Source organism: Chiloscyllium plagiosum, unplaced genomic scaffold (genome assembly GCF_037043375.1).
Source record: "Chiloscyllium plagiosum isolate Xiang-an unplaced genomic scaffold, Cpla_swu_hap1 HiC_scaffold_15, whole genome shotgun sequence".
NCBI classification, from domain to species: Eukaryota; Metazoa; Chordata; class Chondrichthyes; order Orectolobiformes; family Hemiscylliidae; genus Chiloscyllium; species Chiloscyllium plagiosum.
Genome location: NW_028270153.1, coordinates 26681997 through 26707565, shown reverse-complemented (window position 1 = coordinate 26707565; position 25569 = coordinate 26681997). Strand labels below are relative to the sequence as shown.

Here is a 25569-nt window from a genome sequence, read left to right as displayed (position 1 = left end):
CCATATCAATCATTATAGTCCTAAGCATAAGTGAGACATGAGTAATGGTTCTCCTGCTGGAACATTATCACTTCCATAGAAAAGGCACAGGAACACAATGGCATTAATTGATTTCACATATTTTTCTGAGTTTTCCAACACACAATATCCCATTCCCCCACCATTAGACCTTCCCCCATTATTCCCAAAATGTCACAGAAAATATCCATTCACCTACAGCAGAACTGACTGAACAGAAATGCATTGTTTCAGGTTTATGATTTTCTCCTGCAATGATAAGTTAAAGTCCTTTTCCACAACATGTCCTTTATTCTTCCCAAATTTTCAATGCCAGATTTAATGTATATGTCCTATAGTTCAAGGATTAAACTCGCTCCACCACCAATGCTCAGTAGCAGCAATGTGTGCCACCTACAAGCTGCACTGCAGAAATTTGCCAAGGATCGTTAGATAGCACTCCCCAAACCATAACGATAATCATCCTGAATGACAAGGGCAGCAAATACATGGGAACACCACCACCATCTGCAGGTTCCCTTCGAAGCCACACATTCTGGAATTCCCTCCCTAGGGGCATTGTGCGTCCACCTACAGCACATGGACTGCAGCAGTTCAAGAATTCAGCTAACCACAACCTTCTCAAGGGCAACTAGAGACAGTCAATAAATATTGGCCAGCAAAACCCATGTCGCACAAGAAAATAATTTTTTAAAAAGTCTAAAAGCCTCTTCATTCCCACTACTGTATATCTTGAGGAACTCCAAGGTATTGTATAGCAACTCTATCAAAAATAGCAGACTGAATCTTGTATTTTTAACCTAAGTCCCAGTTGCATTGAGATTTTGGAGGGTTTATTGCTGAGAGGTTTGGTGCATTTTCTCATCCTATCTTACAGTTCCCGCATAATTACCTAACATGCCAATTCAAAGTGTTTCATATATGATTCCCTCCTCATCTTATCATGCACCATTCCCACAATAACCCATTATTCAGCGGATATCCCAGAAGTCACTGATATCCCTTATGCCCATATCATGTTCATAGACATTGCGTGTGTGGGGCCCATGCCAAAGGAAAAAGTCCAAGATATTGGTGTCCATTGTCCAGCATGGAGATCATCCAGAGGGAGCAGTGAGCTAAATCCACTATGTGCTTGCTCTGATTCCTTTGTTGAGAGTTCCCAATGCCACACTTGTTTGGTACAATAGGAGTGTGAATATTAATTAGGCTGTTTGCGAGGCATTGCACAATCAATAATGATCATAATTTGACAATGCTGGATTTGACAGAATCCTGTCTCACTGCTTGTGAGCAGCATAAAGATGGAACTAGATAACATCAATGTTGAGATGAGCTTCGGCACATGTGATGCCCAATTCTTCCACAAAGTTGCTTTGGTCCCCATTGCTCAGATCCTTATAAGATTCTACACATGACTTCGACCAATTGTTTTTGAAAATGGAGTTGTAATTCAGAGAACTGGAGAACAATCTTCTTAATATTAAAGTCTCTCATCATTATTCCTCACAACAAGATAAATATAGGCCATTCTCACTGCGCTTCAGGTATTCAGAAAAGTAAGACATAGCTTTCACATAATCATTTATAGCAATTCTGTGCAACATGAGTAACAGGCAGCAAGACTGGATAAGAAATACTTAATAAATAATGGCCTAATTTTAAATCTATTCAGACACATTTATGTCCGGTAATTATCGGATGAAACTTGGTCCATTAGTTGTGAATCTTGTGGCTCAGAAAAATCACCTTTAATCACTGAGAATTGCTTGAAATTTTGCCTCCAGTTCATGAAAATAGGCATGATTAGAAAGTTTACAGATGACACTAAAATAGGCAGTACCATGGACATGAGGAAAGTTATTCAAAATTGCAGCAGGACCTTGATCTGCTGAGGAAGTGGGCCAAGAAATGGCAAATGGAGTTTGATATAGCTAAGTGTGAGGTCTTGCATTTTGGAAAGTCAAATCAAGGTAGGAGTTTCCTGATGAATGGTAAGGCTTTAAGGAGTATGGTGGAACAGGGGGACCTTGGAGTTCAGGTGCATGGTTCTCTGACAGTGGAGTCACAGGTAGGCAGGGCAGTGAAGAAGGCTTTTGACACACTGGCCTTCATCAGTCAGGGCATTGAATAAAGAAGTTAGGAAGTTATGTTGCAGTTGTACAGGACATTGTTGAGGCCGCACTTGGAATATTGTGGTCAGTTTTGGTCACCTTGCTATACAAAGGATGTTATTAAACTGGAAAGAGTGCAAAAGAAATTTACAAGAATGTTGCCAGGACTCAATGGTCTGAGTCATAGGGAGAGGTTGGACAAGCGAGGACATTTTTCTTTAGAGCATAGGAGACTGAGGGGGAATCTCATAGAAGTGTATAAGATCATGAGAGGCATGGACAGGGTGAATGCACTCAGTCTTTTTCCCAGGGTTGGGGAATCAAGGACTAGAGGGCATCGGTTTAAGGTTAGAGAGGAAAGAATAAAAGGAACCTGAGGGCCACAGAGAGTGGTAAGCATATGGAATGAGCTGCCAGTGGAAGTGGTTGAGACGGGTACATGAACAACATTTTAAAGGTATTTGAACAAATACATGATAGGAAAGGTTTAGAAGGTTATGGACCAAGTGCAGGGAAATGTGGTTAGCGTTGATGGACATTTGTTCAGCAAGGTCCAGTTTGAGGCAACGGCCTGTCTCCATGCTGTAGGACTGTATGACCCTGTGACTCTATGTCTCTAGCTCTTATGTCCACAAGATAATTTGATGCAATAGTATGGATAAGCTAGAAGATATTCTGGTAAAATAGAAAAGATATAAATGTCTCAAAAACTTCTTCCGCCTGACTAGAGTGAGCCTCCAAGTTACCAAAACAACATTTGTAATCCTGGGTTATTTGCAAACTCATATATATATTCAACAAGCACCAGCAAGATGTAAATGCTGGAAACACGTAAGGTCCTCCAATTCCTCAAAGCTTTCTGACAGACATGCTACACTGGTGCCCTTGCTGAATCCTGCCCTTGCTGAATCCTTTATCAACAATACCTTGGGGATTAACATTAATCAGAAGTTTAATTGGAGCAGTCCTAATAACATTGTGGCTACAAGATCAGGTCAGAGACTTGGCATATTGCAGTGAACATCACATCTCCTGCCTCCCCAAAGTCTGTTCACTATTTATAAGACACAAGTCAGGTGTGTGATTGGATACACTTCAGTTTTTGGATGAATGCAGTTCCAATCACACTCCAGAAACTCAATAATCATCCAAAACAAAGTATCATCACTTGATCATCATCCCATCAAACACCTTAAGCACTCATACTTCCGCCAATATCGCTGAGTGACAGCTAACCACAACCGGCACTGCAGCGATTTGCCAAGGCTACCTCGATTGCACTTTCCACAAGATGAGCGTGGTGGCTCAGTGGTTAGCACTGTTGCCTCCCAGCGTCATGGACCCGGGTTTGATTCCAGCCTCAGGCCACTGTCTGTGTGGAGTTTGAACATTCTCCCCGTGTCTGCGTGGGTTTCCTCCAGGAGCTCCAGTTACCTCCCACAGTCCAAGATGTGCTGTTCAGGTGAATTGGCAATACTAAATTGCCCATAGTGTTCAGGGATATGGAGGTTAGGTGCATTAGTCAGGGGAAATATAAAGCAATAGAGTAGGGGAACGGGTCTGGGTGGGATAATCTTTGGAAGGTCAGTGTGGACTTGCTGGGCCAAATGGCCTGTTTCCACACTGCAGGGATGCTATGATCTCTGACCCTTGGCATCCAATGTAGACAGCTGACCACATGGGCCATTGTATGAAAAGGAAGATAATGGAGAACCTTGGATGGGAAACTGAATTAAGTACTGCTCCTCCTCACCCATAAATAGTATTTTGAAGGCACTTACCTACTCTCTGAAACTGCCCTTGGCTCATTTCATCTGCTAGACATTTCCCCAGGCCGCATGCTGTAAAATCTCCAGAATAAGTCAAGATTTTCAGCCTCAGGAAAACATTTACGTTGTAAATCTACTGCTTGCCCTCAATGCAGTCTCCATAATTCTTAGATATATGATAGAATATGGGGAGAAAGTGTTGGAAGCAGGTTGGGGCTGAGCTTGATGCCTTCAACATTTTAACATCTAGATCAGAAGCATCCTAAACAGTTCTATGTATAATTCAGATCACTAAGCCTTCACACATTTCCAAGTGAATTCTCCGTCCTGTAAATACCTCTACTAACCACTTGAGACCTCGTTATTTTTCCTTTTGGATTAGAGAACAGCATGGTTGCAGGGATGTATCGCTGAGGCTGCATAAGGTTCTAGTCAGACCACATTTGAAATATTGTGGGCAGTTTTGGACCCTGTATTTAGGGAAAGATGTGCTGGTCTTGCAGGAGGTTCAGAGAAGATTCAGAAGAATGGTCCGAGGAATGAAGGACTTGTCATCTGAAGAGCAGTGAGGAATCTGGATCTGTATTTCGTGGAGTCTAGAAGACTGAGAGGGGAATCACATTGAAACTTACAGAATGCTGAGAGACCTGGATGAATGGACATAAAGAAAATGTTTCCACCAGTAGAAGAGACTAGGACCAGGTATAGACACAGAGTGAAAGAACTGATTTTAGAATTGAGATGAGGAGGAATTTCTTCAGCCATAGGGTGGTGAATCTGTGGAACTAATTGCCACAAAAGGCGGTGCAGGTCAAGTGTTTGAGTGTATTTAACACCAAGATATATAGACCATTGATTAGTGGGAGGATCAAAGGTTTGAAGAGAAGGCAGGAGAATCGGATTGAGAAACCTATCACCCGTGATTGAATGGTGGAGCACACTCAATGTGTCGAATGGCCTAATTCTGCTCCTATAACGTATAATCTTATAACAATTCATCATTGAAAATTTACCCTCATGAATCAAACTTATAGAGAATGCAGTATTGAAAAAAGCAGTAGAACATTAAAAAAAAATAAACAATTGAGCCATTAGCAACAGATTAGACAGCACATAAATATAGGGCATCTAATAATCAGTATGTATATCAAAAATAAGTGGAGCAATGCAATAACATGTCTACCTGAGAGGACAATCCTTCTTCCACTTCATCAAAATCTCAAGTTAACAGTGATGTTCAAGATATTAATACAATAAAAACTATTTGACAAAAATTGAACTGTAATAGAAAAACAAGATACTGGAAGTACACCAAAGAAATCAGTATCAAAAAATAAAGTTAAAAATCACACAAGACCAAGTTATAGTCCAACAGGTTTATTTGGAAGTACTACCTTTCAGAGCACTGCTCCTTCATCAGGTAACTAGTGGGGCAGGATCATAAGACACAGAATTTATAGCAAAAGATCACAGTGTCACACAACTAAAATGATATACTGAACAAACCTAGGTTGCTGTTAAGTCTTTCATCCTTTAGAATGGGTTGCTTGGTTTCGAAAACGTTCCATGCTCGTCCAACTTTGTAAATTGTTAATGACGGTGTTTTTACAATAAATTTTGCAGATCAGGAAGTAGAGCAGGCTGTCAAATACATAATAGCTTCCTGTATTCCAAAAATACAAGGCATTATAGAAGACAGACTTTAGAGATAGCCAATCACAATTCCAATACAGTTCTTTCAAAGGAAGTTGTGAATTAAGAAACAGGTCATTTTTTATGCTTCTTGCAAAATGAATCATATGCTATATTTACATGCAGGCTGCAAGTGATAACTTGCCATTGCAACACAATGAAACCCTGCAGAAAGTTAACATCAGCAATAAGGAAAAATGTGTCCGCTCTGAACCTTGAGCCACTCATTTGATCATTACTCCTCAGTGCAATGAAAATCCATCAGAATGGCACAAATACTGTGAGCTTTGGAGCATTAATTGCCTGTTATCTCCTTTCATCTTCAATTCCCTTTCATCCACACTGATCAAAGAAGCAATATTCTACTTTGAATTATGACTAAACCTCTCTAAAATAACACATTGATTAAACAAAATGTTAATTTTTGGAATAATGCTCAATCAGATCAGGTCAAAACTCGGTGCAGTGGGCAGCTGGCAAGGCTAGGCATCATTTCACAACTGAAAATGAACAAATATTATTCAACACATAATTCATTGGAACAGACAACCTAACAAATTTATTCAAGATTAAACAGAAGCATTAAAAAGATATTACTCTGTTTTATATTGTGATGTTTGAACTCTGAGGCTTTGTGCTTCGGGTTCTATATGAACCAGAGCAGATAACCTGTTTACTGAAGCCTGTTTTAAGCAAACGTTCTCATCTTAATTCTCACAAAGCAGTCTGAGGTTCTTGTTTTCTCTCTACAACTTGCAAGAGGTAAGATTCAACATATATCCTTTGAGTATAGGAGTTGGGAAGTCATGTTGATGTTGTACAGGACATTAGTGAGGCCTTTTCTGAAATACTGTGTCCAGTTCTGACCACGCAGTTATAGGAAGGATATTATCAAGCTGGAGAGGGTTCAGAAGAGATTTACCAGGATGTTGTCGGGTATGGAGGGTATGAGTTACAAAGAAAGGCTGGATAGGATGGGATTTTTTTTCCACTGGAGGGTAGGAGATTGAGAGGTGACCTCATAGCAGTTTGTAAAGTAATGAGGGGTATAGATAGACTTAATGGTAGTTGTCTTTTCCCGAGGATGGGGATTTCAAGACGAGAGGGCACATTTTAAAGGTGAGAGGAGAGGCTTAAAAAAGATACGAGGGGCAATTCTTTTACACAGCAGTTGGTTTGCATGTGGAATAAACTTCCTGAGAAAGTGCTGGATGTCGGTACAACTACAGCATTTCAAAGACCTTTGGATAAGTACATGAATAGGAAGGTTTGGAAGAATATGGGCTAGGCGCAGGCAGGTGGGACTAGTTTAGTTTGGGATTATATTCAGCATGGACTGGTTGAATCGGAGGGTCTGTTTCTATGCTGTATGACCTTATGACTATACATTACTAATTGCAATAGGAACAGAAGTACTGAGCAATAGTGGACAAAAGCACGTCTTCACGTGAAATCATGACTCCCAATAAAATAGTATTATAGAAATAAAATAAATACAGGCAACCAGTTTGCTCGTTCCTGTCTGGTAGGAAATAAAATTGAAAAAGAAAGTAACACAGGGATGTCATTTTATGCTACTGTTCAAGAATAATAGATAGTATCATTGCTGAGTCATGCTGATTAATCTGTTAGAACTGAAATATAAGATGATATTTCTTAGTTTAGTGCTCTCCGTGCTAAGTATGAAACCACACAGATTAGGAAACCTTTGCAGGGAAGTATTCTCACAAAGAAATTGAGTGGATCCACCAACATGAATCACCCTTGGTACATTTCAAAGTTTACACTACACTAACTCTAATGTCGATAGGATAAAAATAATTTAAATACCCTCCCACAAGGGCACCAAAGGGTCGGAATCCATTTGAAATTCTTTGGTTTTATTTATCAGATAATATTTATCATGAAGGGCATACTATAAACTTTTAATGTAAACCTGATGAAGCACCTCAGAGTGCCACATATTACTGTATATGAGAAGAAACTGAATTGTATTTCATGTAATATCAAATTTGTACTGTAATGTACTTTTGAATGTTATGAACAAGTATATTTTTGCAAAAGAAAATTCTTTCATTATCTGTTTACAGTACCAACCAGATTTTGCCTTATCAATTATTATGTCTATATATTTATATTGGAGCTATTTAAGTACATTTGTCATGTAATATTTGCCATGTTTCACAGACAGAAGTGCCATGATACCAAAACTCTCAGGAGAGCGATCAAAACCATAACGATTTACCAAAGACAGTCCCTACTATAAATATGACACAGGAACTTACATAAATTTGAAATATAGAATTTAGAACGGATTTGATGACTTTCAAATGGATATTGGATTATGGCTAAGTACACTGGTCCAATTATTCCAACTACACACTCAGGTCAGTTAGACACAATAGATTGCAGGGATAACAACAGAAAATTTGCCATTACCTCAATCAGTTGATAACATGGAAAGCCAAAAATGATACCAGAAATGGGAGCTCTGGTAGCAGCAGTTACAGTGCTATAGAGTAGCTTCAGATTTTTGTACATGAATAAGCAGCATCATTATATCAGCAGTTTTAAAAAATATATTGCAGGTCTAATAGCTGATGATATTCTGGTGAGACAAAGCATGGAAGAAATACCAGAGTCTGATATAATGATTAAAGCATTCAATACACATTTCAACCCTAAAAAAAATGTAGTTGCACAATGGGTGAGATTTAATCAGTAATGGGAACATTGAAGAAAATTAACAGGCACCATTGTAATGCATTTATAACCTAGCACAGTGTTCTTGATTCTGAGCTTTGAAGAATAAATTACTTAGAGACCATCTATAGTAGTTGATGTGAAAGATGAGAAGTTAATCAGATTTTCTTTGGTCCAAGGAGAATTCAATTTTGGAGCGGACAATCTAATTCACTACACTGGCAAGGAAAAGGGGTTTAAAATCAGTCAGTACCGCAAGGAAACAGAGGAGATTCTCTTGATATGTTTTGGTTGCTGGGCCAAAGCTGGCATTGTTACTCTACCAAGCACCTATAAAACCAACAGGAATCCAACACCATCAACTCTTTTTGGAAGTAAAGATGTAGCTCCAAAATGAATCACAGGCACAGCAAATGCCCAGCAAGGGATTCAGAATGCTACAAAGGTGGCCAGTTAGGACACTTTAAAACATATTGTAAGATAGAAGGACGGGTAGTTTTGAGGAGGCAGGAGGCTGCAGACAGACTTGGACAGGTGAGGAGAGTGGGCAAAGAAGTGGCAGATGGGATATAAAGTGGGAATATGTGAGGTTATGCAGTTTGGTAGGAAGAAGAGACACAGACTATTTTCTAAATGGGAAAGACTTCAGAAATCTGTTGGGAGTACTTTGGGTTCTGTATAATGGATTTTGTTTTGTTTTGGAATTTGCAAAAGTGAGTTGTGGGATTAATGGGATTATATGTTTTTGTCTTTTATTGTTCAAACAAAATCTACAACATTGTGTGCTTATTTTTCAGTAAAAGACAACCTCACTGGTATACAAAATATGATCGATCAAGCCAGATTTTGATCTGGGATCAGACTTGTCCAATAATAACACCAGTTGACCATAGATCAAGGCTTTGCTATTTTCATTCTTCAATACTGTTAAAATAGAACCCATATTTGATTGGCTTTCCCTATTACCCATCAAATTTATATCCTTTTTTTGTAGTTTATTTGTGAGGACTCAAATCCCTCCATGCTGCACCTTTCTGTTCATATATAGTGAAAGTATACACTCATTAATCTCAAAACATTCTTTTATACATTTAAAAAGAAGCAAAATGGCTTTTGTATAAGACCTAAAACACGTCCCTGATGCATTACCAAACCACCACTCATACCATACTCACTCCAGAATCCCTGTATCTAATACTTTGGTATGTTTAAGTAACTTGTGACTTCAGCTTATAGACTGGGACAGCAGATAGCTGCAGCATGGATATATCATGCACCTGAGCTTTAAATGTACTCAGTTTTAAGTAACGTCTTTAGGATTTTATCCTGACACCTCTGGTCCAGGACTACTTGTAGCTCTTCACTCTAAGGTAATCTAGTTCATAACACATTCTTCCCTTTAAATAAGCAAAAGTCTACACATCCATTTTTTTTTCAAGGACTACTCCAAACTCAAAATAAAGCTAACAAAAAACTCTCTCTCTAAACTCTGGGTATTTCTTTTAAGCTTAAAAAAATAAATCTCTCTTATCCTCTACTGAAAACAACAAATGTTGGAGATCACAGCGAATCGGACAGCATCCATGGAGAGAAAGCAAACTAACGTTCTGAGTCTAGATGACTCTTCATCAGCATGTTTGGTTTTCAGTTCAGATTTCAGTATCTACAGTCATTTGCTCCTCTTCTGTCCTCGAAACTGGAGATTGTTTATCTTATTAGGTTGTACACAACAATGTACACAGAAACATATCAATTCTAAAACCACACCTCAAAACCTGCTTTAAAAGAAATCACTATGGCTACAGAAATATTTACAAGTTAATCATTAATATCAGAAGCACAGAAAACTCATTGTTTACACTTAAAAACCAGAAATCAAACTTACAAGAAGTAATATTAAAATATATATCCATCCCACAGTTAACATGCATCAACATGTCACATACGCTAGTTATGCACTCCTCCACAGCGACCAGCATGTGCAGCAGTGATAGTTCCTCAGGTTCTAACAACACTTTTCTTTTGAATATGTCCTTACAAATACCGGGATGTTTTACCCGAATTGCAGTTGCTGGTGAAATCACTCTCCTAATGACAACAAGAGGCCTCTTTTTCCCCTCTACTTCACCAACTCCACCATCCTCACAAATTCTATTTACAAAGTTCCATTTGTCCTTTCCTCAAATAAAGTTAATTGCCATAGTATAGCAGGTAAGTAATTGCAGCACAAGGAGACTCTGCAACATTACATGTGCCATTTCCAAGTGCACGAAGGAGTGCAGTGTTGCTTTAATACTCTTCCTGCTGTTACCCTGCAGTTACTTGTATGGAGTCTATGTAACTAATGACTGTTGAGTGATTTATAAGTGGAAAAGAGAGTCAAGCATGTTTACATTATGTAGTTTGCGTGCATACAAATATTGAGTGAAAAATAAACTTTTCAACAAGGGCTCTCAAATAACTTTTTAAAAGGTTAATGCTTACTTTTTCCTTCTTGGTACAGTTATGAAGCTGAGTATTTTTCATGCCTTTGGCATAATCTTGCTGTTGATTTGAGCTACTTCCTGCCGTGCTCTAAGTACCTTGATGATGTTCCTTGACTGACAGGGAAACAAGGCAATCTTTCTTTGCTTCCTCCCTGCAACAGCTTAACAATGGCCTCAACATCAGAGCAGCATGTCCTGGTGTAATTAGCTACTTACAGGCACCATGATGCAAATGATTTTTTTTTCAGCTTGTCATAAAGTCCCCCTTCTTGGCAGTTTCACTTCAACAAAGAACGAAAGGAAAGAAATTACTTCTTGGAAGCCCTTCAGGATATTTGGTCAGAAGTTGTTTGTCTTTAAAATACTCAACCAGACTCAGGTAATGTATCTGTTCCACAGGCTTTCTCAAGCCCCCTAGTAGAACCAATCTCTTGAAGCAGCCCCAGGCCTTTAAGACCTGCAGCAATGATTTTTTCCTATATGCTTGTGAGTCTTCAATTAGGTGCCTCAGCTTCCATCACAGAAAATATGATGAACACCGATAGCAAGTCTGGGTGCAGAGAAGTGACATTAGGTGCTATTTCAGTGCACTGCCCAGACTGTATGCTCACCTTCATGAATGCAAGGCAGACTGACACTTAATCAGTGGCAAAGGAGCTGCAAGTACAATTATGGACATTCAGCAAGGAAAGAACAGCCTTGACAGTGATACCCTTATGTTCAAACAGTCGACCAAGTCACAGATTGATGAAGGCAGAGGTGTGGACGTTGTCTATATGGACTTCAGTAATGCATTCAACAAGGTTCTACATGGTAGGTTGGTTAACAAGGTTAAATCACATGAAATACAGGGAGGACTAACCATTCAGTTACAAAATTGGCTAGAAGGCAGGAGACAGAGGGTGGTGGTGGAGGGTTGCTTTTCAAACTGAAGACCTGTGACCAGTGGTGTGCAGCAAGGATTGGTGCTGGGCCCACTGCCTTTTGTCATTTATATAAATTATTTGAATGCGAATCTAGGAGAGGGCGCCAAAATTGCTGGTGTAGTGAACAGCGAAGAAGGTTGCTTTAGAGTACAATGGGACTTGATCAGATGGGCTGATGAGCCGAGGAGTGGCAGATGGAGTTTAATCTAGATAAATGTGAGGTGTTGCAGTTTGGAAAGGCAAATCAGGGCAGGACTTAGACACTTAATGGAAAGGTCTAGGGGAGACCTTGGAGTGCAGGTTCATATTTCCTTGAAAGTGGAGTCACAGGTAGACAGGTTAGTGAATAGGGTGTTTGGTATGCAAGCCTTTAGTGGTCAGTGCATTAAGTATAGGAGTTGGGAGGTCATGCTGCAGCTGTACAGGACATTGGTTTGGCCACTTTTGGAATTCTGCGTTCAATTCTGGTCTCCCTGTCATTGTGAAGACGTTGTGAAACTTGAAAAGGTTCAGAAAAGATTTATTAGGATATTGCCAGGGTTGGCAGGTTTAAGCCATAGGGAGAAGCTGGATAGACTGGGGCTAATTTCTTTGGAACATCAGAGGCTGAGGGGCAACGTTATAGGTGTTTATAAACTCATGAGGGTCATGGAAACGGTGAGTAGACAAGGTCTTTTTCCTCAGGTAGTGGAGTCCAAAACTAGAAGGCACAGGTTTAAGGTGAGAGGGGAAAGCTTTAAAAGGGATCTAAGGGGCAACTTTTTCATGTAAAGGGTGGTGCATGCATGGAATGAGCTGCCAGAGAAAGCAGTGAAGACTGGTACAATGACAACATTTAAAAGGCATCTGGATGAGTACATGAATAGGAAGGGTTGAAGGAAAATGGGCCAAATGCTGGCAAATGGGACTAGATTACTTTGGGATATGTGGTTGGCATGGTCAAGTTGGACCAAAGGGTCTGTTTCTGTGATGTACATTTCTGTGGCTCAGTTAGCTCGAATCACTTGAGAAATGTTTCATACATTGTACCGGAAGGTAACAGGTGCTCCGGAAAGTAAATGCCTATAAGAAACAAATATCTTCAACTGGTGAAAAGAAAAAAAAAGAAATAAGAAGGAAGAAAAACTGAAGATCTATGAAGCTATCAGGTAGAATTTCTATACAAATATCTGAAACTAGAGCATTCCCAGGAAACCTTTCGAAAAGCAGGGGTTACCTATACTAGTTGTAAAGTTGTAGCGATATTAAATCTCATTCAAAGTGAATCTGATGAATGATTGTTACCTCAAGATGGTCTCAAATCCTTTGCTAAAATGCAAAGTCTCATTTCAGAAACACCAAACTCACCTTAAATTGCACATTTTTGTTAATTTAAAATTAGATCCTGAACACTTTGGCATAAAACTTAAGTTAAAGCTAGTTTACAAACCTAGCTCAGTATTCAGGATCTCTTACAACTTGTATCTTCCAGTCAGAAAAAGTACCCTAGCTCATACCATATTCCTCTGCACATTGTTTATAGGTAGACAATTCATGCTTGCATAAGGAATATCAACAGCAGAATGCAGGACAAGCACAAAGGGTTAAATTTCCTTGAAATGTCTGGACTCTTTGGGATTCAATCACATTTTTGTCAGTGGCATGTCACATTGTACAATCTTCTGGGGTGTGGCTAATTAACAGTTTGGGAGCAGGTAGCCGTACATGATGGGTGTCAGCTTGCAACAGAAGTACTCAGAGGTAGCAATGAGTTTGAGATCAACTCTGAGGCATTTCTCTCCAAATACAGTAATCCCTTTTCCCAAAGCCACCTCCCACAGAGCTGCAGAATTGCCAGGTTATGTGGTAACCCAACGTTAAATTGAATAGTCAATTTTAAAAGATAGCAGCTTCTCATTGGACACTGGAAATGTCTTCCAAATCTTTATTTAAAGTTCGGTCAAAAACCAACGACTGTTTATTGATGAATTTAGAATGGAGTTGCGGTCAGGTGGATGCTGTGGGTCAGACAGGACAACTAAAAGGTGGTTTCCCCAAACAAGTTTCTGGAATTATGAATATTCCAAATGCTGGGTCAAATCAGCCTCTGTACACTCTCCAGTTTGTTATCTGCAATAACTGAGGATCACTGCGTAGAAAAGTATTCATAACGTAAATACAGATAACCTACTGTTTACTTTTGGAGCTATTTACATAAGACATGATTGTCTGCAAACAGAACAAATAAAGAACAACAGTAAAGTCAACCATTCTAAGTGCCATCACAATTCTGTGCACGAAAACTGAAAGAGTAATGGCTGGGTGGACTTTACTTCCCAAAGGGGCTGATGACTGAGCCAGAAAGGTGAGTAATATTAATAGAACTGATACTGTATTGTTGCTTAGAAATTATTACCTTAAATATTAACAGACGAAACCTAACTGGGGCAAAATTCAATAGGCTCCATTGTGTAATTAACCTGTGCCTCTTGTTTCTCATGGTGGCATAATGCCAACATAATGGTCTATTAATGTCTATTAATGTGCACGATTGCCATGCATTGCCAGAACTATAAAAACAGTGCTCCTCAACTGAGAGCTAATATTTCTGTGAAGCAAACACTACTTAAGTCTAGCCTGCATTACTTAAAGTAAGCCTACATCTTTTAAAGAGAAAGCACATTCTTGGCTTCAGAAGGAGCTGGAAATGTTTGTGGAAGAGAGTCTATACAGTAAGAATGATTTATGACACAACAGGGAAGAGAGCACATTCTCAGGTTTTCAGAAACTATACCAAATGTACCCTGGGTACAAGGCACAGAGGAGGAAAAATGTCAACAAGGAATGAGGAGGCTGTACAGGCAAACTTTACAACAGTGGGAAAAGAAAGCTATCTTCGTCAATACCTCAAAGTCAAGCCCAAGTCCCTGCCCAGCACCACTAGAAGTTTTACAACTTCACGAGTGGTCTAAATATATCATCAAATGTCCCAATGGAGGAAACAGTGGGTCACTATTACTGGAGCAAGCCCTTCTGATGGCCAGTGGCTGGGCTGAAATGATCAAAGACAATGACAGTCTCATACCCAATCCTCCTTTTCACATCACATTTCCTTCACATCCCATACTCTCTTGAATTAGCTAATTGCATCTACTGAAAGCTTTTGTTTTTCTACACCCCTACATGGCTTTCTTTCAGACACTGAAGAACTGCAACCTGGCATGGTGGTAGGGAAAAGCAAGAGTTGCATAAGCCAGAAGAAGAAGTAAAACACAATGTTATGTATTCAGACTCTGGGTACAGGCTTGAGGACAAAGATTGGGGAAGTGTCAGCAAGCCTGGACCTCAGTCATGCATGATGTTTGCTCCCGAAAGTTTTGATGAACACTACAGTTAGGCAGGCTATAGAAAAGGATTGCACAATGCAACATAATTAAACAAAGGACTGCAGGTACTGAAGATGTGAAACAAAAACAGAAATTCTTGGAGAAACTGAGTAGGTCTGGTAGCATTTGTGAAGAAAACTGATTAATGCAAATGCTTGATGTCAGTAGTGGGCAAGTTGTTGGAGGGAATTCTAAGGTCAGGCTGTACATGTGTTTGGAAAGGCAAGGACTGATTAGGGATAGTCAACATAGCTTGGTGCATAGGAAGTCATGTCTCACAAACTTGATTGATTTTTTTGAAGAAGTAATGAGGATTGATAATGGCAGAGTGGCAGACGTGATCTATATGGACTTCAGTAAGGTGTTCAACAAGGTTCCCCATGGAGACTGGTTAGCAAGGTTAGATCTCATGGCATAGAGGGAGATCTAGCTATTTGGATACAGAACTGGCTCAAAGGTAGAAGACAGAGGGTGGTGGTAGAGGGTTATTTTTCAGACTCCAGTGACCAGTGGAGTGCCGCAAGACTCGGTGCTGGTCCTCTACTTTTCATCATTTATATTAATGATTTGGATGCGAGCATAAGAGATATAGTTATTAAGTTTGCAGATGTCACCAAAATTGGAGATGTAGTGGACAGTGAAAAAGGTTACCTCAGATTACTATGGGATCTTGATCAGATGGGCCAATGGGCTGAGGAGTGGCAAATGGAGTTTAATTCAGATAAATGCGAGGTGCTGCATTTTAGGAAAGAAATCTTAGCAGGACTTATACACTTAATGGTAAGGTCCTGGGGAGTGTTGCTGAACAAAGAGACCTTGGAGTGCAGTTTCATAGCTCCTTGAAAATGGAGTCGCAGGTAGATAGGATAGTGAACGAGGCGCTTGGTATGCTTTCCTTTATTGGTCAGAGTATTGAGTACAAGAGTTGGGAGGTCATGTTGCAGCTGTACAGGATGTTAGTTAGGCCACTGTTGGAATAATGCGTGCAATTCTGGTCTCCTTCCTATCGGAAAGATGTTGTGAAACTTGAAAGGGTTCAGAAAAGATTTACAAGAATGTTGCCAGGATTGGAGGATTTGAGCTATTGGGAGAGGTTGAATAGGCTAATACTGTTTTCCCTGGAGTGGTCTGTTTCTGTGCTGTACATCTCTATGACTCTATGGTCCTTTGGTAGGCCTGCTGATAAGCTTACACGCAACATCAAGGAGCATGAAAAAGCCCAGAACCAAATTGGCACCTGGCCTCAATTCTTTGATGGGATTTGACCATCATTGGCAAAGCCACCATTTGCTGCCCATCTTAATTGAGAATGAAATTGATAGTCAACTGCATTATTGTGGATCTGGAGTCAGATGCAAGACTGGCTTAGGATGATAGATTTCTATCCCTTACCCGGTGAGTTTTTTTTTAATAACAAATACTTGCAAATTCACTATTGCAATTACTTTTATATTTGTTGGGAGTGGAATGTCCCTTTGGGCCCATGAAAGCAATTCTGCCAACTGAATAGCATGCTGGGAACTGGATCAGACAGACAGACGGGTATGCCAGTTACCTTGATTGATTACATTGAATAGGGATTTGAACCTGTGTCCTCAAAGCATTAGCCTGGGCCTAGGATTACTAGCATGACGATATTACTCTGATGATAATCCACCACTTCCCTCCTTTAAACAGAGCCCAACCTTTCTATTCTTTTAAGCAAAACTTCAACAGGTTAGACAGCCAGAAGGATCCAATCATGATCCAGTGCCTGATAGCTGATGGCTCAGATTTCATGACAGGACAACAGAACCCATTCAATGTCTAAGTGCTACTGCAGAAGCTCAGATTTCTGTCATGCATGATCAGCTCGGTGCTAAAGAAACCGGACTGCCCCTCATACAAGTTCAGACCATGCCATCATGGCTACAATTATCAATATTCAAATAAGGACCTCATGACAGTGCAGTAATCTCTATTCCTATAGAATTGCTAGGATTGTTGAGATGACAGGTGTCATGGCTGTGGTTCTGTGAAGCATGAAAATGCTGTCCTCTCTCAGCTGACTGCACTCAGACCCCAGTCACTACTGCCTTCCTTCACATAATGGAATTTGTTCACGCATTGAAAAGATTTATATTTAACTATTCACTTCTTCCAAATAAAAGGCATTGCTTTATGAAACCAAACAAGCCTTAACAATGCCTGTTTTTATGTGAGGTATGTGAAACATTCTTTATTCTGGCCCTAAATAAGCCCTACCTTTTTTTTTACAGTACATTGGTCATTGTATCAGTACCATTTCCTGCTGTTGCCCTGAACTTGCTCTCACTGCCATTCTTTCCCTGACCTTCACATTAGGGCACAACTTATACACTTAATGGTAAAGTCCTGGGAAGTGTTGCTGAACAAAGAGATTTTGGACTGCAGGTTCATAGTTCCTTGAAAGTGGAGTCACAGGTAGGTAGACTAATGAAGTATGCTTTCTAAGATAGATAGATACTAAACTAAGATAGTTTAGTATGCTTTCCTTTATTGGTCAGAGCATTGAGTATAGGTGTTGGGAGGTCATGTTGTGGCTGTACAGGACATTAGTTAGGCCACTTTTGGTACATTGTCTGCAATTCTGGTCTCCCTCCTATAGGAAGGATATTGTGAAACTTGAAAACGTTCATAAAAGATTCACAAGAATGTTGCCAGTATTGGATGGCTTGAGCTATCGGGAGAGGCTGAATTGGTTAGAGTTGTTTTCCCTGGAGTGTCGGAGGCTGAGGGGTGACCTTGTAAAGGTTTATAAAATCATGAGGGATATGGATAGGGTAAATAGACAAAGTCTTTTCCCTGGGGTGGGGGAGTCCAGAACTACAAGGCATAGGTTTAGGGTGAGAGGGGAAAGATTTAAAAGAGACCTCAGGAGTGACTTTTTCACGCAAAGGGTGGTGCATGTATGGAATGAGCCACCAGAGGAAGTGGTGGAGGCTAGTACAATTACAACATTTAAAAGGCAACTGGATCAGTATACGAATAGGAAGAGTTTAGAGGGATATGGGCTAAATACCGACAAATGGGACTAAACGTATTTAGGATATCTGGTTGGCATGGATGGGTTGGACCAAAGGGTCTGATTCCATGCTGTATGACTCTATGGCCCATCACTGATATTTATAACCAAAACTGTGCATGTGTGCAATTTAAAACCAAAATGGCATTCATAGTACTGGAAAACCTGGCATTAAGGAGCCGAAATTTTGTGGTCCTCATATTTGTATAAGAATTCTCTGCTAATACATTTATCATTTATTTTAAATGAATTTGTGCCTCCATTGAAAGACAGTAAATAAAGGAATATCCATACAAATGGAAGAAACATGTATCTACTTTAACTACCAACAGTAATTTCCAGCTTCATACTTTGCTAGGAAAATGTCAAGCAATAGTGATATGAATAACTATTGCATACTTTTCTACTGCTACCAACAAAGTCATGTCTGGTAAATAGATGCAGATAATTTTTCACAGCTGCTCTGCAGAACATTGGAACATATTCAATTGAAGTTTTCATGTGTTGGTCCTATGAGCTTTAATAGCAAATATTTTAGCTGAAAATGTGTTGCTGGAATAGCTCAGCAGGTCAGGCAGCATCCAAGGAGCAGGAGAATCGACGTTTCGGGCATGAGCCCTTCTTCAGGGTCATGCCCGAAACATCGATTCCCCTGCTCCTTGGATGCTGCCTGACCTGCTGCGCTTTTCCAGCAACACATTTTCAGCTCTGATTTCCAGCATCTGCAGTCCTCACTTTCTCCTAGCAAATATTTTATACCTTGCCAGTTGCTTAGAGTGTTTTGTGTTTTATTACCATACCAATATACAAACTACAATTGAAGTCAAAGGTTCTGAAGTCTGACGAGGCTTAGAAAATCTATCAGGTGTACAAATGACCATTGAAGGTCTTTGTAAAGTTACTGCAAATAACAAAGTCAACAGTGAGGGGATAACATTAACTTGCTAATTGTAAGGGAAATTGTTTTTAAGAAATTTGACAGAGTTTTTGATCAGGTAACATAGTGATTTGATAAGAATAACATAGTTATGTGGCACTTAAGGATTTCTAAAAGGATATTAATAATATTGAAGGAAAAGGCTTATTAATAAATTTGAAGCCCAGGGAATAACATGAAACGTGATATTAAGATATAAAGTTGGCTGAGTAACAGGAAACAGAGAGTAAAAGTGAATAGTTTTTTGGACTGGAGGAGGTTCCCACCTGGGAATAAAGACCAGTGTTCTGAGTTGGATCAATGCTTACCTTGATACCTATACATGTTAACAACTTACTCTTCGGTATACAGTACATAATTTCAAAATGTGCAGATGAGACTAGACTTGGAATTATTGTGGACGTTAAGGACAACAGTGATAGACTTCAACTTGACACAAATAAGCTGATAGAACAGACAATAAAGATGCAGTTAGTTTGGAGAAGTGTGGAGTGGTGCACGTTGGTAGAGAGAATGAAGAGAGACAATAGAAAATAAGGAGTGCAATTCCAAAACTGTTGAAGAACTTGGGGATGTGTTTGCACAGATCCTTGAAGGTAGCAGGGAGTTTCAGCAGTGTCTTTTAAAAAGATTTATGGGATTCTGGGTTTCGAAAATGGAAGTTTGAATACAAAAATACAGAAATTATAATGAACTATCTTAAAACAATGGTTTGGCCTCAACTGGAGTATTTTGCACAATTCTCGACAATGCACTTAAAGACGGATGTGAAGGGTTTAGAGAGAGTGTATGGAAAATAAAGAGCATGAAAGCAAGGAAAGGGTTAAAGCATGAAGACAACTGGCAGCCTGTTGCAAAGGGTCTGTAGTATGCAGGATGGGATAAGAATAGTGGAATGCTCTTACACCAATTAGCAGAGTAAGGTTAAGGATGAAAGGTCACTATGGCGAGATGAGATAACAGTTTTAACAGTCTCCCTGTTAAGTATCATTATGACAGGATTGGGACCATAAATATTTGGGACATGACATTAGGAAAATATTAAGTAGGGTCTGGAATGAAAGACCATTGTTGCAAAAGCTGACACTAAACATCTAACTGTGATATTAGAATAACATTAAGTACAATGTACAACTAAAGAGATGATGGGAACTAACATCACTTGTTTATTGTATAGCTAGAGTGATGTACTTTGATTAATATAGTTGGACATGCTGATAAGCTAACAGAAACATGATAAAAAAAATATTAAAAACTACAGACCTTGAGGTTCATGGGCATTCGAGAATCTGCTTTCTCAGTGTCATGGTATTTTTGTTTGCAAATAAAAGACCTACTTCTTGAAGAACTCTCTGCGTCTCCTGGTGATTCTCTACATGTTTTCCATGACAGGTGTGGCACAGATTTATGGGAATGGTCCCAAGGATGAGGGATTCAAGTAACATGGATAATAGAGAAACTAGGGTTGTTCTGAGAGAATAGGAGTTTGGGAGTAGATTTGAAAGAGTTGTTCAAAATCATAAGTAGTCTAGACAAAGGAGGTAGAGGGACACTTTTCCTATTGCGAGAAGAGTAGAGAATCAGAAGACATTGATTTAAGTGATTTTCAAAAAAAAAGTGTCATGAGTGATTGGTTTGGATCTGGAGCACAGACTGAGCATGTAGAGGAAACAGGTTCAGTAGTGCTTTCAAAAAGGAATTTGATAAGTGCCTGAGAGAATATTTGCTGCAGAGAGACAAGAAAAGGACAAGCAATGGAACTAGATGAATTGTCTCTACAGAGAGTCAACAAGGGTGTAACAGTCTGCATGACCTCCTTTCGTGCCGTAACCATTTTATAGACTATTTATACAGAAGCAGAAATAACAGAAAAAGGAGTATTCCAATCATGGCACTACAGCTGCACCATCTTTTCAGTCTAATTCCTGCATTTGTTCCCTCTTTCCAAACAATGTTGCACCCAAATTAGTTTTTGCTCCCTTTCCACAAACTCATACATCTACAAATGCAGAGTTTACAGAAGTTGATGCAAAGCAATTGGACAGGTTCTCATCACAGTAACTTCCAGATTCTCCATAAGTGCCCATGTGTGAACAGCTTTGTGTTACATCAGTGATTCTAAGGAGTTAAACCTTGCTTATCAGTAGAGAGCCAATTGCATGGTCAGGTTAATCATTTCTCCTCAAATTCAAACTGTGACTCACAATGTTTAAATGCAGCAGAAATTTTATTTAACTTTAAATCCCAGGCAAGACAGTACAATACTATGTTTTTTTTTGCACTACTTGAATTTTCTTTAGTTTGAAATTTGGAAAGATTTGCATTTAGCCCAGGTGCCTCATCAGCAGACCAGAACAAATTAGAACACCAATGTCTGTTAGTGTGAGCAGCTTGAGATTATACATAATTATGGAAACATTGTCTTATACTCTTTATACAGATGTTAGTTTTCCAAAGTACCTGGTTTAAATGAAAATAGAATATTTTCATGCTAAACAGAAAATAAACTATACATTTTGGTCCATCAAAGAAAAATACAGCCAACAGAAGATGTAGGTTTGAAAGTTTTAGAAGGATACTTTCAGCCTTTGAAATTACTCAGTGCAATGAAACAAAAGGTTATAAATCACATTTTTGATAAGTTCATTTACTTTCACCTTCCCCATTATTGTTAAAATAATACAGGCTAGTGTTTATTGTCGTTGCAAATGTAACAGTGAGGCATAGACCAGGTTTCAATTCATGTGCAGATGTGATGACCTCATGAACATGAATTTCTGTCAGTAAGCACTTTCTTAAAAATTTTGGTTGAGTCTTCCCATTAGAGGAAGTATTTATAATAAGAAAACTGCTATCTGCATTTTCTGATTTGAATGGTCAAATAGGAATACATCTGACTCAGAATTATGCACCAACATCCCACAGCCTAAACAAAGATATGAATACAGTAATGGTGGCATTCATCATGAAAAACAGAAACCATGCTTTGCAAATATTGAAAATCCATTCCATGAACTGAAAATGCACAGCATGACTATCAGCAACCATATAAACAAAGTACAATCAACATTTTAGCCTTGTTGAAGGCATTAATCTTTCTTTCTTTTCCATTTTAGGTGCTCACCGATCTCTTATGTACAGTTAAAGTTGTTATTATACAATTGTGGTAATACAAAAAGCAAAAATGCTGGACTGTGCTAATTAAAACTAAACTTTTATATTTTCTTACCTTTACAAGCAAAATGAAACTTTAAATAAAGATTTACCTCTTTTGGAAGTCGTGAGACCCTAGCAATATATGCAATTTTTAAAATATATTGAACTGCATTATAATGGATTTCCATTACATTTCCAATGTTTGTTACTGATCCTTATATGACATTGGTAAGTATGAATTATCCTTTAATCTACCATCTCTCAAATAAGATTTGTTAAAATGACTTGCAAGCAAGTTGAATAGCCTATAATTTGCTTTTATGCCGCATATAATGCAGTTAATGGTTCAGGACTGTAGCTACAACAATTGTTCGACTACACCCACTTGGCCAAGAGAGAACCCCTCATGCATGTGCTCTTTCAGCAGTTAAAATTTATATATTTAAACAAAGAAAGTGGCAGAATTGCCATGTAAAAAGCATTTATATGTATAGTCAGTAGATTTCTAGTGAAAAAACGTCTGTAGGTCCACCAGACTCCAGGGTATTTTTCAAAGCAGCTTCAACAGTGGATCAAATTCGCACTGCCTGTGATGTCAAATATGTGTAGACCCAGCCTCCTCATGGTAGTTTCACACCATTGTGTTACAGAAGCAGATCAAGTCCTGTTCCAAGACTATGAGTCAACTTTACCATCAACATTATAATTGTTGAGTGCACACAACTTAAACATCAAAAGTTAAAATAAATCTGTCAGTGAAACGGACAAAATTAATGCGTAGTGCATGTCTATGTCAAATACACAAGGATACAGCAATCCTGCAACAACAAAAGAAACAGAACTCCTAAGTTCATATTACAGGACACTCAGAACATAAAACATAGAACACTACAGCGCAATACAGGCCCTTCGGCCCTCGGTGTTGCACCAACCTGTGGAACCAATCTAAAGCCCATCTAAACTACACTATTCCATTCTTGTCCATATGCCTATTCAATGACCATTTAAATGCCATTAAAGTTGTTGCAGGCAGTGTGTTCCATGCCCCGACTACTCTGAGAAAAGAAACCACCTCTCACATCTGTCCTATGTCTATCACCCCTCAAGTTAAAGCTACGCCCCTTGTGCTAGCCATCACCATCCATGGAAAAAGGCTCTCACTGTCCACCTTATCTAACCCTCTGATTATCTTATATGTCTCAATTAAGTCACCTCTCAACTTTCTTCTCTAATGAAAACAGCTTCAAGTCCCTCAGCCTTTCCTCATAAGACCTTCCCTCCATACCAGGCAACATCCTACTAAAGCTCCTTTGAACCCTTTCCAAAGCTTCCACATCCTTCCTTTAATGCAGTCACCAGAACTGTAGTAATACTCTAAATGGGGCTGCCCCAGAGTTTTCTACAGCTGCAACATGATCTCACGGTTCCGAAACTCAATTCCTCTCCCAATAAAAATGAACACACCACGTGTCTCCTTAACGACCCTATCAGCCTCAGACACCGAAATCTCTCTGCTCATCTACACTCCCAAGAATCTTACCATTAGGCCAGTACTCTGCATTCCTGTTACTCCTTCCCAAGTGAATCACCTCAAACCTTTCCACATTAACTCCATTTTCCACCTCTCAGCCCAGCTCTGCAGCTTATCTGTGTCTCTCTGTAATTTACAACATCCCGCGTCACTATCCACAACTCTACTGACCTTGGTGTCATCTACAAATTTACTAACCCACCCTTCCATCCCCTCATCCAGGTCATTTATATAAATAACAAACAATGGACCCAAAACTTCTCTGAAACAGACACTGTGTTAGAACCTTATGGAACATTTACCTAATCTAAAACAGATAAAAAAAAGTGATTTGCAGAAAAGAAAGAACCTAACATATTTATCACTGAGTATCCATTTCATGTTAAACTACAGATTGCAAATTACAGTAATTTCTTCATACAAAAGACTGATCAGTTGTTAAAATATAATATTACTATTGTAGCAAGTATACTGTGCTGAGTAAAAATATTGATCAAATGTGAAAGTCAGTAGAATATTGGCATGTTAAGAAACTCTTCAGTTAGCAATACAAAGGGTAAGAGACAAACTTATTCTTTACAGAACAATCAATCAAAAGAAATTATCCCAATCAACCAATGCAGAATTAAACAACATAACATGGCAATTAATTTTGAAAAGTATCAATCAGTTTTTGCAATTGTGTTACAGAAGGATGTAGATGAGCATTTGCCTTTATTGCATGGTTATGTTTATTTTGTTAAAATAGAATAAATCAACTGTTCATGGACCTGAAGGTGGATGGAGGCAAAGTTTTCACCCATTTCTTAGTCTGTTAGTTTGTCTGTCTAGAAGCAATATATCACAACCCAATGGATCAATTACTGGATTGGCTGGCTAACTGGAAGCAAAGAATAGGAATAAATGTTTCTTTTTCAGCGTGGCAGGTGTCATGACATGTGTGTCATAGGGGCCAGTACTAGAGCCTCAACTCTTTATAATTTATGCAAATGAATTAGATGAAGGGACAAATGGTATGGTAGCTAAATTTTCTGATGACATGAAGATAGGTAGGAAAATGAATTGTGACAAAGACAAAAGGAGCCTACAAAGGGATATCAATAGGTGAAGCAAAGATCTGGCAGGTGGCGTATAATGTGGGAAAGTGTAAAGTTGTCCATTTTGGTGGAAAGAATAAAAATGAAGCATATTATCTGAATGGTGAGAGGTTGGAGTGCTCTGAGATGCAGGGATGTGGGTGTCCTAGTGCATGAACTGCAGAAGGTTAATATGCAGGTACAGCTAGTAATCAGGAAAACTAATAGTTTGTTTTATGCTTTATTACAAGGGAAATTGAATGAAAGAGTAGGATGATTATGTTCAGTTTTACAGGGCATTGATAAGATTGCATCTGGAATACTGTGGACTATACTGGGCACTCTATTTATGGAAGGATGTGAATTCATTGGATGCAGTTCAGAGAAGATTTACTGGACCAACATCTGGAATAGGTGGATTGCCTCGTAAGGAATAGCTACACAGGGTAAGCTTAAAACCTCTGAAGTTCAAGAGTCAGAGGTGACTTGATTGAAACTTATAGGATCTTAAGTGGTCTCGACCAGGTGGATGTGGAAAGGATATTTCCTCTTGTGGGGCATTGTAGAACTAGGGGTCACAATTAAAAATATGGGGTTGCCCATTAAGACAGAGATGATGAAACATTATTTTCTCTCAGAGAGTTGGCAGTCTTTGGAATTCCCTCCCTCAAAAGGCACTGGAGGCAGAATTTGTAAGTATTTTAAGAAGGGGTAGGCAGATTCTTTATGGATGGCACAATGGCTCAGTGATTA

At 39.1% G+C, this 25569-nt stretch overlaps 1 protein-coding gene and 1 long non-coding RNA gene across 3 annotated transcripts in view; one reads left to right on the top strand and one right to left on the bottom strand.

The window, feature by feature from the left end:
• The window catches only part of LOC148147635 (uncharacterized), a 311747-nt gene that overhangs the window by 242764 nt on the left and 43414 nt on the right, over positions 1-25569 (top strand). The gene's annotated exons all lie outside the window — the stretch shown is intronic.
• arhgap40 (Rho GTPase activating protein 40) overlaps positions 1-25569 on the bottom strand; it is a 132361-nt gene that overhangs the window by 87426 nt on the left and 19366 nt on the right. Inside the window, exon 2 of one of the 2 annotated variants that reach the window (XM_043710572.2) lies at positions 5408-5564. The exons of the other annotated variant lie outside the window; for it this stretch is intronic. The gene's annotated coding sequence lies outside the window, so the exon portion shown is untranslated. The remainder of the gene's footprint in view (positions 1-5407; positions 5565-25569) is intronic. 2 annotated transcript variants of the gene reach the window in all.